This window comes from Corvus brachyrhynchos, unplaced genomic scaffold (genome assembly GCF_000691975.1).
Source record: "Corvus brachyrhynchos isolate BGI_N302 unplaced genomic scaffold, ASM69197v1 scaffold203, whole genome shotgun sequence".
NCBI lineage: Eukaryota > Metazoa > Chordata > Aves > Passeriformes > Corvidae > Corvus > Corvus brachyrhynchos.
In genome coordinates this window covers 1,543,140-1,559,544 of record NW_008237408.1, presented here as the reverse complement: position 1 = coordinate 1,559,544, position 16,405 = coordinate 1,543,140, and the positions used below count along the sequence as shown (strand labels likewise).

The 16,405-nt window shown below is 47.7% G+C and overlaps 1 protein-coding gene across 3 annotated transcripts in view; it reads left to right on the top strand.

Annotated features, from left to right (window-relative positions):
* EXTL3 (exostosin like glycosyltransferase 3) overlaps positions 1-16,405 on the top strand; it is a 136,107-nt gene that overhangs the window by 66,327 nt on the left and 53,375 nt on the right. The window lies entirely within an intron of this gene.

The window sequence follows — 16,405 nt, the reverse complement described above, 5'->3', positions numbered from 1 at the left end:
TGCTGAACAGGAAGTAGCTTTTGATTATATTTCTCCTCTCAGTTGCTATTTGTGACCCACGAGCTCCCTGGTGAATTCCCAAGGAATGCTGCGAGCCAGGGAACCGGAGCAGACGGAGCGAGTTCCCTGAGGTTGCGCAGAAGGGCTGAGGCACAGCTGGGAATCAAACCCCAGTCACCCGACACCCGGCCCTTGCCTTAACTACTGTACAGGAATTTCCTCCTACTGCGCCTCTAATAGAAACTGCAGGGCCAAATTAAGTGGGCAGATTGTAATCACTGCTGCTGAGTTATCCCAGCTGTGGAATTACTGCAGCCCTCTGCTTTTGCCTACTAATTTGGAAAGTTTGCTGCCTCTTCCCCATTCCCAGTGCTCCACCTTGCCACATTCCAGGCTCTGCCTTGTGGGAAAAAGAGCCTGAATGACCATAAAGAGCCCAGATGTTGTGGCTGCTGGGGGCAGGAAGCACAAGTCAGCTCTCCCTGATTTGTGAAGCTAAAAATAGTGAGAGCATTAATACGAATCTCTGCCTTCAGCTCACTGGGCAGCCCGGCCTCTCCGGAGGCATCTTCCTTGTGGGAGCCGTACGGCACAGGGAGCAGGCAGGCAGCTCGTTAGATTAATTCCTCAGTGGTTTGGTTCATTGTTTTATTTGCATTACAGGAGTGCCTGCAGGCCTGAGTGCAGCTTAGACCCCCAGCTAGGCATGGCACGGGAGCGTTGCCAGAGCCTGTCTGAGCTGAAAGATGCTCTGGATGAATTTCAGAGTAAGGAAATGTAGTGAGTGACAAGGGAGAACCTGCAGCCACGTGGCACCGACAGCGATAAACCCGGGGTGAGTTGTTTATTTTCTGTTACCAGCACAATGAGTGTCCTCAGCTCATCCCCAGCCCAGTCAGCGCTGTCACAGGCTCCTCACTGGGAGCTGTGGGATGGCTGGTGCTTGGTGGATAACTGGGAAAACCAGGCACTGTCCCCTTCCTAAAGCAGCACAGGAGCGTGGTCTGTCAAGGGTGGTTGCTTGGGATGGTCTGTCTGGATGGTGAATGTGCTGCACAACCTTCCAGAGTCACTCCAAATCCCCTTTTCAGCAATTTCATGTCCGGGGCAGCCAGTGGGAGAGCACATCTGGGGACTGGGGAGTGTCTGGACAGCGTTTTCCAGCCTTATGGGTGGGGTGGGGAGGGTGGGAACGACGTGATCAAAGTGGCTTTTGTTCCCCGCAGCACAGATTATAGTAATGTTGCTATGGCCACAAATCTCCCTCAAATTGCTGCAGACAATTCATGAATTTCCTTTTTTATTACATCCTAACACTGAAAACCAGCGAGACTGCCAGAAACCTCTCCCAGGGAAATCTGTAGCCGCTGGAGATGTCAGGAGCTGCAGGAGAGGTTGGAATACAGGTAGTGTGAGTATTGCTGTGCTCGGGGATGCTGTAAGGGGAATCCCTTGTTGTTGGAGCTTCGGGATGCTTTTGAGGTGAAGTAATTAAATTAACCCAAAATATCTAGCTGCTCCCTTCCATCCCATGACTCCTTATTAATTAGTTATTCCCATCTCCAGGGTAATTGGAGTATCAGGATACCTGAGTCATAGGCAGTGGAGCCCTGTAAGCTTTATTCTGTTTTGTTCCCGGGGGTGCTTTCCCAAGGAAGCTGTGTGGTCAGGAGAGCCTCATGTGGCACAGCAGTGGGGTTCGTGAGGCTGGGATGGGAGATCCCTGGCAGTGCTTCCTGCTCCTGAAGCACATGGGAAGTTGGATTTTTTCCTCCTGTTCGTAGCTTTGCTCACTCACAAAGGAGTGTGGACCTTCAGCAGCATTCAGGTGCCCTGAGTACCTGAGGGGTGTGAGGGACTTCTGTTGGTTTTCTTTCTGTTTTAAATCAAGTTGTACATCTTGCATGAAGTAACTCATCATAAACTCTTGTCTTTGTGGGCAGAGAGGGAGGGAGAGGGAAGGAAGTCGGTTTTGGCTGCAGCACAGATTTCTCACCCCACAGTCCCCCCATGAATTGCTCTGTGGGGGTTCTCTCACGGCTTGTGGAACAGGGCTGTGAACAAGGCTCCTAAACACCACTTGTTCACTGCTTTCTGTGGCCCTGGGCAAGTAATTTAGCTCTTTCTTGCCTTAATTGGCCTAATTAGTGCCTTCAGGTATCTCAAAGTTCTGTTAATTGGTGCTTCTGGTTGTACACCAAGGCAGTGACCAAGAGCCCTGGGCATGTTCAGCCTGGTTCCTTGTTAGTCTGTAGCCAAATAAACATCAAAACTCCTGCTTGCTGTGTTTGATGTGACAGCTTGGAGGTGATGACTGAGCTTAGAATCACAGATGGTTTGCCCTGGAAGGACCTTAAAGCTCATCCCATTCCACCCCTGCCATGGGCAGGGACACCTTCCACTATCCCAGGTTGCTCCAACCTGGTGTTGGACACTTCCAGGGATGGGGCAGCCACAGCTTAACCCAAAGCGTGGCTGTGGCCATTCCAGCACTCAGATTGTACTGGTGTGACCTCGTTATCTGAAAATCAAACCTCATGTTATTTTCATCAGTTTGTTTATTTGAGGCTCACTGAAACCCATCCTTGGTCCTTCTCCTCTTCTGGATCATGGGGTGGATTTTTTGGTTCCATGTCACAGAGCACAAGCTTTAGTGCATTAAACTCTGTTCATTTCACAATCTTAGACTCATATTTTTTATGTCTACAATTTGTATTATTTGAGGAACTGTGAGATTTATGGTGATTAAATGTGATGGAACCTTTCTACCCAGGAGAAGAAATCACAGAAACACAGGATTTGGGTTTTCAGGGACCCTAAAGATGTAGTTCCAACCCCGCCCCGTGGGCAGTTTGTGCCCTTCAAGTGTCTGGGTAAAGCCCAGCCAGTGTTTTGGATCTTTTATATTTCTGGCTTTTTGAGCTTTTATGTTCTATGTTTATGGCTTTTTGAGCTGCCTGGTTTTTGTGGGTATCGTGTGTGTCTTGTGTAGTGCTCCAGCAAGGATCAGCCTTTTGGGGTGACTACACAAAGTTTAGGGAGAAATCCTAATGCATTTACTGGAGCCTCCTGGAGCACTTCTGTGATGAGATAGAGAAGGACAAAGGTGTAAGAACTGTCCAAGAATGAAATGAGGATTATGGTGGAGTTGGAAGCAAAGGAGGGAAGTGTCCTGGATAAGGAATGGGGGATGAGGAGACAGGTTCACTTTGTAGGCAGAGGCCATATGACCCTGATTTTGTTCTTTTTTTTCTCCTGTGTTTTTTTACTTCCTTCTCGTGCCGTTTGCCCTCACCGTACCCACGCTTTTAGTTAGTTTCTAAGAAGAGAAAAAAATTACTGAAACCGTTTCTGTGGCTTCAAAAGCAGGAAATCCACATTACTGTGGTGTGGCTTTATCAGCCCCTTCTCACGCTGGTGGCCCGAGCTTTGCCACCCTCAAGTCCCCTACCCATGGCACAAGTCATAAGTTCTTTCCCCAGCACTTAATGTGCTAAATGTTAGGGTGATGTTCTTCTTCTTCCAAAACAGGGGTCCTTGGCACAAGGGAGATGTGGATCTGTTAGAGTGGGTCCAGAGGAGGCCACAGAGATGTTCCAAGGGTTGTGCTCTGGAGCCAGGCTGGGAGAGCTGGGAGTGTTCACCTGGAGAGGAGAAGGCTCCAGAGAGACCTCAGAGCCCCTTCCAGTGCCTAAAGGGGCTCCAGGAGAGCTGGAGAGAGACTTGGGACAAGGGATGGAGGGACAGGACACAGGGAATGGCTTCCCAGTGTCAGAGGGCAGGGATAGATGGGATATTGGGAAGGAATTCTTGGCTGTGAGGGTGGCCCAGGGTGCCCAGAGAAGCTGTGGCTGCTCCTGGATCCCTGGAAGTGTCCAAGGCCAGGTTTGAGCAACCTGGAATAGTGGAAAGGTGTCCCTGCCCCTATGGCAGGAGGATTGATTTTTTAAGAGTCTTTCATGACATGATGTTTAAGGTCCCTTCAAACCCAGACCATTCTGCGATGATTTGAAGTGTCACAGATGTGTTTCAAGTGTGGATCCTTTGTAGCCTCTGTAGCCGCATTTTGCAGAGGGCACCGCATGGAGCAAACAGCACACGTGGCTGCAGGTATATTCCCTGTGAGAGGGATGGATCTGTTCCTCTGGTGCAGGGGATTCTCTCTCATGCAGCAGCTGGAATCTGCTGCTTCTCACCCAGAACTTGCTGTTTTTCCCTTTCCTCTTTTTCCTCCGAATCGTTGGCTGCTGGGCTTGGAGCTTTGTCATAAAAAGCTTCCAACTCTAATCCCTCAGTGTGCCATCAAAATACAGATAAAAAATACCACAGGTCCTCCTTTGTGTGTGTGTGGAGGTGGAGAGGGGCTGGGAGGTGGATTTTTGGAGGAAGGAGTGTGTGGAAATCTTTCGCAGTTCCCTTCCTGTAATCAGTGTTTAACATTCCTGTTCTGTGCTTCAGCCCCTCACCTTTAACTGGAGTGTTCTGAGATTGCCCATCTGAAAGAGACAGAGGTTCATTATGTTAATTGGCTCTGAAATTGCTGCATCAAATATCAGTAATTGGTGTTATTATTCTGCTCTTGTTGTGTCCTAGGGTTTTCAGGGAGCAGAAATTAATATGGAAACCTGTGCTTTGTGCTGCGGTTGCCGGCAGAACCTCACGTGAGGTTGGGGTTTCAAGAGGCTGTTCAGTGATTCTGGTAGAAGAGAGAGGGACTGGTGACATGGAGAGGGGAAAGATCCCTGCTCAGGGATGTCTGTGTTTAATCCCAGGTCCAGGGAGAGCTCCCTGCTCCGACTGAGGGGAGTCAGAACTGTGAATACAGCAAAGACAGGGCCACTTGGCAGATGAACTATGGATGTGCGGCTGGAAAATTGATTTTAGGAGGGAGCAAGTGTGGAATAAGCTGGTGTTGCCACTCCTGACTGCGCTGCCTAAAATTGTTTGGAGAAGAGATAACTCCTTCCGGCACGGTGTGTCTTGCTGCTGCTGACAGCACTATTTCTACCCAGTTATGAGATTGTTTTTCAATCAGAACTCTTCCCTCTCAGCTCTCCAGTTTGTCCAGGATGGTTTTGTCCCTCCTGAGGCAGAGTGGAGCTTTCCTGATGGTACTGACGTGTCATGAGCTGGGGCATAACTTGATCCTCTCTAAGCTGCAAAGCACAGGCAGCACGTTGGTAATTCGCTGTAATGGGATCTCTGTGCCCAGCAGAATTTGTAATGTGGGGTGGAATTTGGTGTGGATGGGAGGGCTTCGAAAAGAAGGGGGGAGGGTGGCTGGATAATTGCTCCTGAGGGGCAGCAGTGGGGCAGCTCTGATCTCTGCTTTCTGTGACCAGGGAGAGGATGCTGGAGCTGTGCCAGGGGTAGGTTAGCCTGGATATTAGGGAAAGGTTCTTCCTTCAGAGGGATGTTGGACCCTGGAGCAGCTCCCCAGGGAATGGTCACAACCCCAAAGTTGCCAGAGCTCTGGAAGCGCTTGGACAGCACTCTCAGGGATGCACAGGGTGGGATTGTTGGGGTGTCTGTGCAGGGCCAGGAGCTGGATTGAGATCCTGGTGGGTCCAACTCTGGATATTCTGTGATTTTATGATGGATGAGGAGTTTAAGAGGGTTGGGGTAGGAGCCAGAAGCTGGAGTAAGGACAGCATTAGCAGGCAGGAGGTCAGGTCCAAGGAGAGGAAATGAGAGTAAAGGGTGGGAGATGTGAATCTGCTTTCAGTTCCTCCCAAGCATTTCTTTCTAAGCACATCTGTTTGTTTTCACTCTGTTCCCTGGTGACCCCTAGGGATCTGGCTCTGGCAGGGGGGGGATGGAGGGTGACATGCTGAGGAGTGCTGGGCTGCTGTTGATCCATGGATGTCCATGGTTTCTTGCCTGGGATATGGCCAGGACACCCAGGAGGTGTTTAGGAGAGGCGTATGGCCACCCTGACTGGAGGGGGAGTAAGACCAAACCATACTCAGTGTGTAGGGCATGGGAATTGTTCCCTCTGAACTGTGGAAGAGAGGTATTTGTAGTGATTCCCCTCCTATTCCTTCCTCCCCTGCAGCAGCCAGGCTGGAAGTTGCCAAGGGAGCTGCTTTTTCCATCCCTGGGGTCCTGTAATCAAACCACTCCTACGTTTGTCCTGACCAAATTATAAATACGTGCAATTTGTGGGAGATGCAAATCAAGCCAGCTGCTGATTGCACTTCTGCCCCCATGTGCAACTCCAAGGATCCTGGTTTCATCTCCTCTCTGCTCTTCCAAGTATTCGTTTGCTTGACAAAACACGAGGGATCTGCATCACCTCTCCAGCCCTGGAATCAGAGATGATCTGGACCATCGTTGCTGATGCTGATTAAAAGCTGAGTTCCAGCTTTGGAGGTGCTGTGAGTTGGGAAGAGGGTTAGAGCCATGTAGAGCTATATGGGATTCTTAAAAATAATGGAAAATACTGATTTGTAGAAGGAGAGCTACTTGGAGGCAGTGGATAAGAACACTGTGGGCAAGGGAATCCTTTTCCTTCTCCAGCTGCCTCATGGATGCCTGGAGCTTTGTAAAGAAATTTGCCACAGTCTGATGCACTCATTGTGGAATTAAGGACAAACTTTGATGCCACTGTTTTAGGACTGCTTCCTTATTATTTGAATCTTTGCTCAGAAAAAAGTCTTTAGGGTTTTTGTCACCATGTCTCTGAGTCCTCTCTGAGTAGCACAAGACACTGTTGGCCTTCCTGTGGAGTCATATTTTCTCATGCTTCACCTCTTTTTTTTATTTTATTTTTTAAAATAAAGTATTCCTTAGATTGAAGTTGGAATGATGCAGCTTCTATCTGGGAACTATTTTAGATTTAATTTGAAAAAACAGACTGTAAAACACACACTCATAAAAACAGTTTGTCCTTTCCAGTGTACTAGAAAATGATTCTCAGCAGCCTCTTAATGCCCTCTGCTCGCCTGTATTTAAGCTCCATGACATGCTCAGAGACACAGTTACAGTGGATTTTAATACTGGGTCATACATAAATTCCCAGTATGGATCATTTGGGGAAGATTAATATGGAGAATATGTTATTAGTAAAGAATTTGAAGTCGTTGCAGATTTTGCAGCGCTGGGTGTGCCCAAGGCACTTGGTGACTGTAAAGCTGCTGTCCAGGTTGGCTTGAAAATGAGAAAATGTGCTTATAAATTCGGAAACTGTGTTCCCATAGAGGTGCACAGATGCTCCTGCCTTAGAACCGTGGAATCCCAGAATGGTTTGGGTTGGAAGGACCTGGAAGCTCATCCCATTCCACCCCTGCCATGGGCAGGGACACCTTCCACCATCCCAAGTTGTTCCAAGCCCTGTCCAACCTGGCCTTGGACACTCCCAGGGATCCAGGGACAGCCACAGCTTCCCTGGGAATTCCATCCCAGCCCCTCCTCACCCCCACAACCAGGAATTCCTTCCCAATATCCCATCTATCCCTGCCCTCTGGCAGTGGGAAGCCATTCCCTGTGTCCTGTCCCTCATGGCACTCTCCAAAGGTGTGGATCAGTTTTCTGCAGACTTCTGGAATCCAATTCCCCATTTTTGGCTTTTTAGCATTCCTTGTGCCTCCAGCTCTGCTCAGGGCAATTTTTTGGTATGAGGCAGGAGCAAGGCACCACTTAACAGCTTAAGGATTTACCAGCTGATCCCATCAATTTTCCATAGGATGCCACTGATTTCCCAGGCTTTGATTTGATGCTGTTATTCATGAGCATCTCCCTCAGCCCCAGGGAGGTCCCTTGATTAAGTCATTCGTGCTTCATGGGACCTCATGGGGAGCCCAGGCTGCCTCAAGTAATGAGCTGACAAGACTGGCAGCATCAGATTTTATCAGCATCCTGCCCATCCCTTTCCCTCCTGATTTCTTATTTTTCATGGTGGGCTCGGTTACGGTGCCATCTGATTTTTGTGAGAGAGAATTTTGAGTAGCTTGGCGATAGAGAAGCAGAGTTGGCCAAGGATCATGTAAAAACGGGGTCTGGCCATGTTTGACCTGCCCTTCTCCTTCATCCCCAGCTTCAGGGTTTGCTGGAGACTTAAAAAAATCCCAAACCAAACATCAAATTGCTTTTGAGTAACGTGAAATCCCGATTATGGAAATGTTCAATGTGTGTCACAACACACATTCATGTTCTGCCTGCTCAGAAATCCTGCTGGTGGCCTGTGTGTGGGCACCGAAAGGGAATTTTTAAAAACTTGTTGGAGTGGCTGAGTGAAACCATGGCTAAAATGGGTGGCTTTGGGTGCAAAGCAGCACTGATGTGTTTTTTATGGACAAATACACTGTTGAGGTCTATTCCAGAGGAGCAGGCAGCCTAACTTGGGTATTGAAGCAAAGCAAACCAGCAGAGAAGGGTGGGTAGAAAGCCCTGAGAGGGGATTGATGGAGGTTCCTAACCTGGGAGAGGGGAATGGTGGCATTCCTAAGCTTTTCTTGTGCTTGAAAATCCTGTTTTCAGTTGTTCATATTATGTCAAGCTTCAGGTGGAACATTCCAACCAGTTGCTTGCTGGTGCTTTTTGGGAAGACTGTAATGAAAACTGCTCAGCTGCTTTGGAGGATGAGACTGTGAAAATACGTTCCTTTACAATTAAAAACACATACAAATAAAGGCAGGGTGACCAATTCAAGTCATGGTGCCTCTGCACTTGGGAGCAGTGACTGGATGGCTGGCAAATATCCCTTTTGCAGTTCCCATAAAAATCCACCAAAGCTGGGCCAATTTGGAAGCACTGAGGGAATTGGGGCAGGGAATTAAGGGGGAGAGGAGGGAGAAAATATGTGTTTCTTAATCATCACTGAATATCACCCTCGGGTTGGATCCTGTCCTTGCTGTTCCCATGGACTGTGTCATTTTGGGGAAGTTGCTGGAAACAATCTCTTCAGAAATACTGTTCCCAGAGCAGTGGTTTTGGACACCCTGGATTTAGTTTTGCAGGATGATGGAGTTTAGTAGGACCTGCCCTCTCTGAGTATGTGAAAATACGTACGTATATATACGTAAACACATATAGCTGTGTGGTGGTAAAGATGAGAAAATGTATATAAATGTGGAAGTGTTTAAGGCCAGGCTGGATAAGGTTTGGGGCAACCTAGGATGGTGGAAGTTGTCCCTGCCCGTGGCAGGGGGGTGGAACTGGATGAGCTTTAGGGTCCCTTCCAACCCAAACCATTCTGTGATGTATTAGAATCTGAGGCATCCCCTCATGAGCAGCAGCTGCTGGTCCTTGCCCGTCCTCTGAGGCTCCTGTCTTTGTGGAGGCACAACCTTTGTGTCTTAAGAGCTTCATGCTAGGCCAGATTTGAGCTGAAACCTCTTCAGAAGGTTTTAAAAGAGGTGTCAGAAAACACAGTTGTACAAATTGTATTTCTGTAAGAGTCCAGGCTGGAGGTGGGATGGGGCATTGGGCTCTTGGCTTGGAGCCTCATGGGGGACAGTGGGGATGACACCCTTCTTTTTCTTTTGGTGGAGGTGTGTGGATACAAATATTGCTGCTAGCAAGAATTTTTCTTGCTTCTTTCCAGTCCCGTGAGATACTTTTCTCTCTCATGGAAGGTGTTTGTAGAGTTCTATAAACCATGAACACCTGAGACCTTGCAAAGCCTTGTTTATAGTACAGTAGAAAAATATTTTGACAATGGATGTTTTAGGATTTTAGACAATCACCCCAAGGGATGGCTGATCCTTTGACCAATTAGACTATGAAGAAAAAAGTCTAAAAAAGAGTTGTAAAATAATTTAAAAAAAGAATCTTGCTGCACAATTCCTGCCTGTTGGATCTCTCTTCTCCTCCCTACCACTGTGGGACACCGTGACAGAGGTGGGTGGTGACCTGCAAGAAAAATAAATATGGTGGGGCATTACAGAATGTTCTGGGCCTGTCTTTCTGATTCAGGATATTTTTTCTTGCAGAATGGCTGAGATGAACACACATCTCCCCCATGCTCAGTTTGCCCAGCAGGAATGGAATTAATGCAGGAGTTGTTCTTCTGTAACAAACCAAACCAGCAAGCAGCCTGCTTGCCTTAGAGATGGAGCCTGTGACAAAATGCAGCAGGGTTCTGGACTTCAATAACCTTCCAATAAAGCTTTTGCACGTGTTGAAGTTACAGAATTAAACATCATTGCTGGTGGCACCACCCTTCGTTCCTGTGGTGACAAAGGCCTGCAGGAGTTCCACGCGGCGGGAGGGAAATGTGAGAGTCACTGAAGGGTGATTTGTCTTATCTGCTGGGCAAACACTTAGATTTGCCAGTTTTTCAGGCTATTTTTGTTTGATAAAGAGCATATAAGAAGATTCATTTTTTAAGGACCTCTTCTGCTTAATCAATTTTCTCTTATCCGTAGTGAAAAGAAATTGAGTGTAAAATTTGTGCTTATAGGGAGGAGTGGGTTCTCCGTGATCTGCACTGAACAAATTCATCTTTGTGTGACCAGGCAGCATCAGAGCTGTCGTGAAGATCATGTGAGCCCCTGTCTCTGCTCTTTTTTCATCAGGATAGGAAATAAAAGTCACGGAAAGGCTGTGATAAAGCTGTAGTGCTGCAAATGTGATCATCAGGGTTCTTAGGAGTAGCTGCATCCTGGCTCTTGTGATTTTCATCAAGTACAGAGAACAAGGAAATCTGTGGAGTTCACAACACCAGTGGAGTAATAAATCGTTCCCAGAATATGATAGATGACTTGGAGTAATGCAGATGATTTTTCAGCTGGAGGATGGAGGGAGCATCATGGGCTGTGCCTGGGGCAGAGGGCTCAGCCCTTCAGGAGCAGTCGCTGTGCAAAGGTACTTGTGCTTGGACTGAGCAGCCAAATCTGCTTCAGTTCCCAGAATAAAAAGCGTTTAATGCCATCTACGGACATGTGAGCTGGGAAATAGGACCAAAGGATGTTTTTACTCCAAAAACTGCATTTCTGAAAATACTGTTCAAGTAGCGTATTTAGCTCTGATATCCGTATGTTAAAATAGACGTGGGAAAAGCTGGAGATCCTGCAGAAGGAGCAGCAGGGCAACTTTTGGATCAGGGTGAAAAGATCTAGAGTTGAACTTTTAAACTCTCCCACTGTGTTTATGGGTCAGGAGAGAGACCAAAACTTGAGTCCCATCTTTGGGGAGAGGCTGCTGGGTACTGCTGAGACCTGGAGAGGACGGGCAAAGCTGCTTGGAAGGTGACATTGAAAGGTAGACATGGGCTGGGATTAATCACTGGAGCAAATTCCCAGGAAGGGTTGGATTTGCTGCCTCTTTGAATGTATCTTTGGAGGTTGAACTTGCTTTTTCTTTACCCGTGGGAATGCTGAGATCTAGAGAGGGCGACACCAGTTTGGTGGCAGTGAGCAAGGAAAGTTTCCATTGCCTTTCTTGAAGACAAAAATCTCAAGGCACCTTTTCTGCTGTGAAAGCAAAATGCTGTCGTGGAACAGAGGGTGGCTTTGCACCATAAAATGGTGGAGGTTCTTTCTTGGACCAGTTCCTTTTGAAAGAATTTTGGCAGTGGGCTGGAAGCTTAGGACAATTTTCTGGAAGGGGATTGTTGCTACTTCTAAATGTTCTTCCTGCTGGAGAAGGAAGAACCGTGAGACTCTAACGTGCCTCGAGTTCTTCGTTGCAGCAGTTCATTTGAGCATCTCTCACTTTCATGCTAATTCTTTGTGCCACGTAACTGGTTTAAGGTGAAAGGGATTTGTAATATCCCCAGCTGTGGGTTCAGGTGGAAAGGGACGTGAAGAACCTTAATTTGAAGGTCCAATTTTATCCCCGAATGTCTTGAGCCTCTGAAGTGTGTGCAAAGTGGTTTCTTTAATGAAGTTTTTTCTGAGTTAGATAAGGATGAAAAATATCCTTCTTTCCCCTCAAAATAAGTCCTAATCATGGAATCATTTAGGCTGGAAGACTTCTCTAAGATTATTGAGTCCAACTGTTCCCTCAGCACTGCCAAAGCCACCACTGACCCACATCCCCAAGTGCCACATCCACACAGCTTCTAAATCCCTCCAGGGATGGGGACTCCACCCCCTGCCCTGGGCAGCTGTGCCAGAGCTGGCACAATCCTTTTGGAGAAGGAATTATTCCTAATATACAGTTTAAATATTGGTTTTTTGTCATGTTACTCCTTATTGATAAATGTTAGGGGTAACAGTTCCAGAGTAAATGTCCTGTTTTCCTTATCCACCCTCATTTCCACATTGGAAATCCCTGCATTCCTCCTTTTCTTATGCAAAGCCCTCTCTGTCAGCTCGATTGGCAGACTTGAGCTTGCTGAGGAAACTTAGGGATTTTTAAAGGGGATCTTTGTCCCTTTGGGATTTCAGTGGTCACTTGGCCATCCAAAAGTCAAGGTGGAGAGTTGTTTCTCCTGCAGGAGGGCATGAAAGGGGAATTGTGGCATCTGGACTGGGTGACTGGGAACACACGGAGCTCCCAGTGGAGCATTTCCAGTGAGAGTTACACCCTGCCTTGTGTGCTGGCAGCTCCTGGTCAGCTGTAAGGTAAATTATTAGCTTAAATCCCTTTCCCTTCCGGTGACTCGGCAGCTTTTAGGGCATCTCCAACCTGCCTGAATTTGGATCGTGAGCCTGAACCCCAGCCTGGCAAAGTCTGTGAAGAAACTTTGGTGGCAGGTTTGGACTTGACTCTTGGGGCCGAGGGGATAATTTCCCAATTTGTTTCTGGGAAATCCACTGGTTTTGTTCAGGTTTATGGAAGAAACTAACAGTTTATCCTCTACCAGCCTGTTAAAATTCCTTTCTCACAGCAGGATTGTGAAATCTTTGACTTTGTCTCTGCTTGCAACAACAGGTTTTAATTTCCCTGTTTGTGGGATTTTGCTTGCTGAAGGGGAAGGTAAATAGTGGCTCTCTGGAGTTTTCTTGTGGGGATTTCTCCCCCCGTAGGCCCCTCCTGCTTTATCCCACTCATAACAACAGGATCCCCAAGCACTCCTTCATTTCCAGCTCTGTTTTACACGTTCTTTTCTGGAGGATTAATATGCTAGGAAACCTCTGTGCATAAACAATTCAGGAGCAAATGCTGGAGAGCAAATGCAGTTAATGGACTGGTTTTTTGCCAGTTTTATGGGACACATTGCCTGAATTAGCCTGGGAAACTTTTCTGCTCTTAAATATCAGAGCTCAGTTTAATGTTTTGTGTTGTCCAGACGTCTGCTGGACTTCGGCATCTCCTTAATGGCACTTGGAATGGGAATGCCAGGAATGCTTTCCAGAGCTGTGGATCTGGGCTTGTGTTGCTCTGTCTCCATCACGTTGGCCTTCAGCTCAGGTGGGAGCGTTGCATCCCAGGAATGATTTCCAGGGGCATATTTCTGTATTAGGCTGCAGTATTTGTCTGCCTTAGTGCAGGAGAATGAGCTCAAATAACTCAAGTGAATTTTAGATTGGCACCTCTGACAGTGGGAAAAGTAATGGTGGTGCAGGCAGGTGAGGGAAAGAAAAAAACAGCCTGGATAAGAGCCTTGAAGGAAGAGAAAATAGGGAAGCAAGGGTGGCTAATTGTCAGGGAAGAGTGAAATGGAAGCAGATTGGGATGCTTTTGTGACCAGGAGTAAAGGAAGAAGCTTTTTGGTGAACACTGTGAGGATGAGCAGAGGAAAATGGACAAATTTCTCTGGCTAATGAAGAGATGAGATCAGAAAAGAAAACTGAGAGCATTAAATATCCCAAGATGCCACTTAGTGCTGCGTGTTCCACTCCTGGCCTTCCCCAGCCCCCATGAACAGGGATTGCTCCGGGCCACCTGGGGCTGCAAATTCTCCATCCCCGTTTCCTGCAGGGCAGGAGGAGATCTGTGTACATGTCTGAGAGGCTGGGTTTAATTTCCAGGAGGATGTAGGTCTCACTTGTTTATGTTGGAGCAGCGAGCTGGAGAGGCCAGGAGGAGACCATGTGTGTAAGAGCAGGGCTGGATTCCCCGTGGATCCTTCCTGGGCATCTGTCCACAGCTGCTCTCTGCATCAGGCATGAAAAAAGAAGCAATTTACATGTTCTTTAAACAAGATAACACAGCAAAGTTCTGTTTCAAAGGATGGAAGGCTCCTTATCCACTAAATACATCCCGTCACGTAGATCCTGTGATCTCCAGAGACCTTTAGGAGCTCCAGCTCACCACATGGCAACACATCAAAGGAGTGTCCGTGGGGCTTGGAGTACAAACACAGAATATGCAGGTGCCACAGGGAGTTCACAAGGCTCTGTGCCCAGGGAACAGATATTCCCTTGCTAAGACACCATCTGACAGCCTCCCCCTCCCAGACAACTCTGCATCAAAGATGACCTGAAAAACTTTTTTTAATACATTAAAACATGTCCCAAACTTAAAACTGCCCAAGTCCGGGTATGAGGACTTTCCCTCTGCTTAAAGGATCTTTCTTTGCAAATTAAGTTTTGCTTGTCCTCACAGATTTTAAGCTCTGGGAAACATGGAGCTCTCCTGGCACAGTGTCTGCATGTGCTGAAGGGGGACAGTTGAGAATGACCCATTCTCCAATACTGGTGTGGCATCATCTGAAGATCTGCTGGCTTCCCACTGCCAGAGGGCAGGGCTAGATGGGATATTGGGAAGAAATTCTTGGCTGTGAGGGTGGGGAGGCCCTGGCACAGGCTGCCCAGAGAAGCTGGGGCTGCGCCACCCCTGGAAGTGTCCAAGGTCAGGTTGGACGGGGTGAGGGTGAGGATTTCTCTCCTCTGCCTATGGCACAGAGTGACCTGGGATCAGTGCAGGTGACCCCATGGCCCTGTGAGCCCTTCCAGGTTTGTCAGCCTTGCACCCCCCTCTCTGCAAGCACCCCAGGAGGTGGGATAAGGTGACCCACGTGTGTTTCATGGCTTGCTGTGTGTGGGTAGGAGATGGGGACCTCAGGAAAGCTCTGCATCCTGGGGAGCAATGGGGACACCGGGCTTTGAGGTCACTCAGATTTATCTGGTGCCCAAAGTACTGCAGTGCTTTGACCAGGAACGGCCCTGTTCATTCCACCCTCCCACAAAGTAGCATTTCCCTGTTTTTCTGGGATAGTTTCCCTAATGGAGTCTGGAATTGAGTTCTCTGCCAGGCAAGCAGCCAGCAGACATCTCAGCAGTGGGATGTTCTTCCCCTCCAGCCCCGTGGTGTCCGGGACAGCTGGATGGGGATGAAAACCAGCATCTCCCACCAGCTTGGGGTTGTGATGAGAAGGGGTTGGTCCTTGAGTTCAAGGAATTAATTTGCTTTTTGATCGTCCATTGGGAAGAGTCCAGGAGAACGCTGGGGTGCTGCTGGGACAGAAAGCAGATGCCTGCTGTCTCAGGAATCTTCAAAACATTTCTCCTCTGGCCAGCACTGTTGGAAGCTTTCCTGGATTGGGTCTGTGCCAGCCTCGTTGTGCTCTTGTCCCCATCTTGTCACCTGCTGTCTGTGTCCCAGCAGATGTGACAGAGCACTGCTGGCTCCCGAGGGTGGGGAGAGTCACGATGTGTTTCTGTGTGTTCCTGTGGTTTGGCAGAGCTGCAAAAATCAGCATTTCCCCGTTTTATGGATCCCACTCCCCTTCTGCCAAGTGAGAATAACATTGCAGAAAGTGCCTGCCCCTGTGAGGGAATAATTTGGTGGCATTCAGGAGTTGCTGAGTCTTGAACAGCTTCTGCTGTCCAGCCAATTCTTTGAAAGTCGGAGTTTTTGGGTACTTTTTTTTTGTTAAAATAGCAACTTGTGACGGGCCAGATACTGTTGTGACAGTGCCTCTAAAATCCTTAAGCTGCTTGAATCACTCCAAGGAGCCAGGCAATAAAAGAGCTGGAATAAAATGTATCCCACAATGTCCTTCACTTCTGCTGACAAACGCAGTTTAAATTACTGGTGCAACCTTTTAGCATAGCTGGTTTGTAAAAACTAATAAAATATAAAATGAAGTTGTAACAGCTACTTCCCTCCTCTTCTCTGGTGGAAAGTAAGGAGAAACCACCCTTTTTTTGGGGTGAGCCTATGCTGGGATGCTGTTATTGTTGTTAATGACAGTGATCAGAATAAAATGTTCATATATGCTGGGATTTTTACATCATATTAATTATATAGTATTTATTACAGAGGGGACTTCACTTTAATCATGAAGTGGCATTTGTTCTATGAAGAGCCTGAGGTTTTCCAGAGCTTACATTAAAATTAAAAAAAACCCTCTAAGCTCTCTTCTAATGGAAGGTGTCCCAGGGGGTTGAAATGAGATGATCCTTGAGGTTCCTTCCAACCCAAACCATTCTGTGATTCTCAGGAGAGTGCTTTGTTTGCCTGATAGATTTGGGCATCCCATTGCCAGATGCTCTGGTCCCTTGGCTCCTTTGCCCCAAGTGGCCGGAGTTTCAGAGACTCAAAATAATTGGTGGCTTTGGGGAAAAAAAAC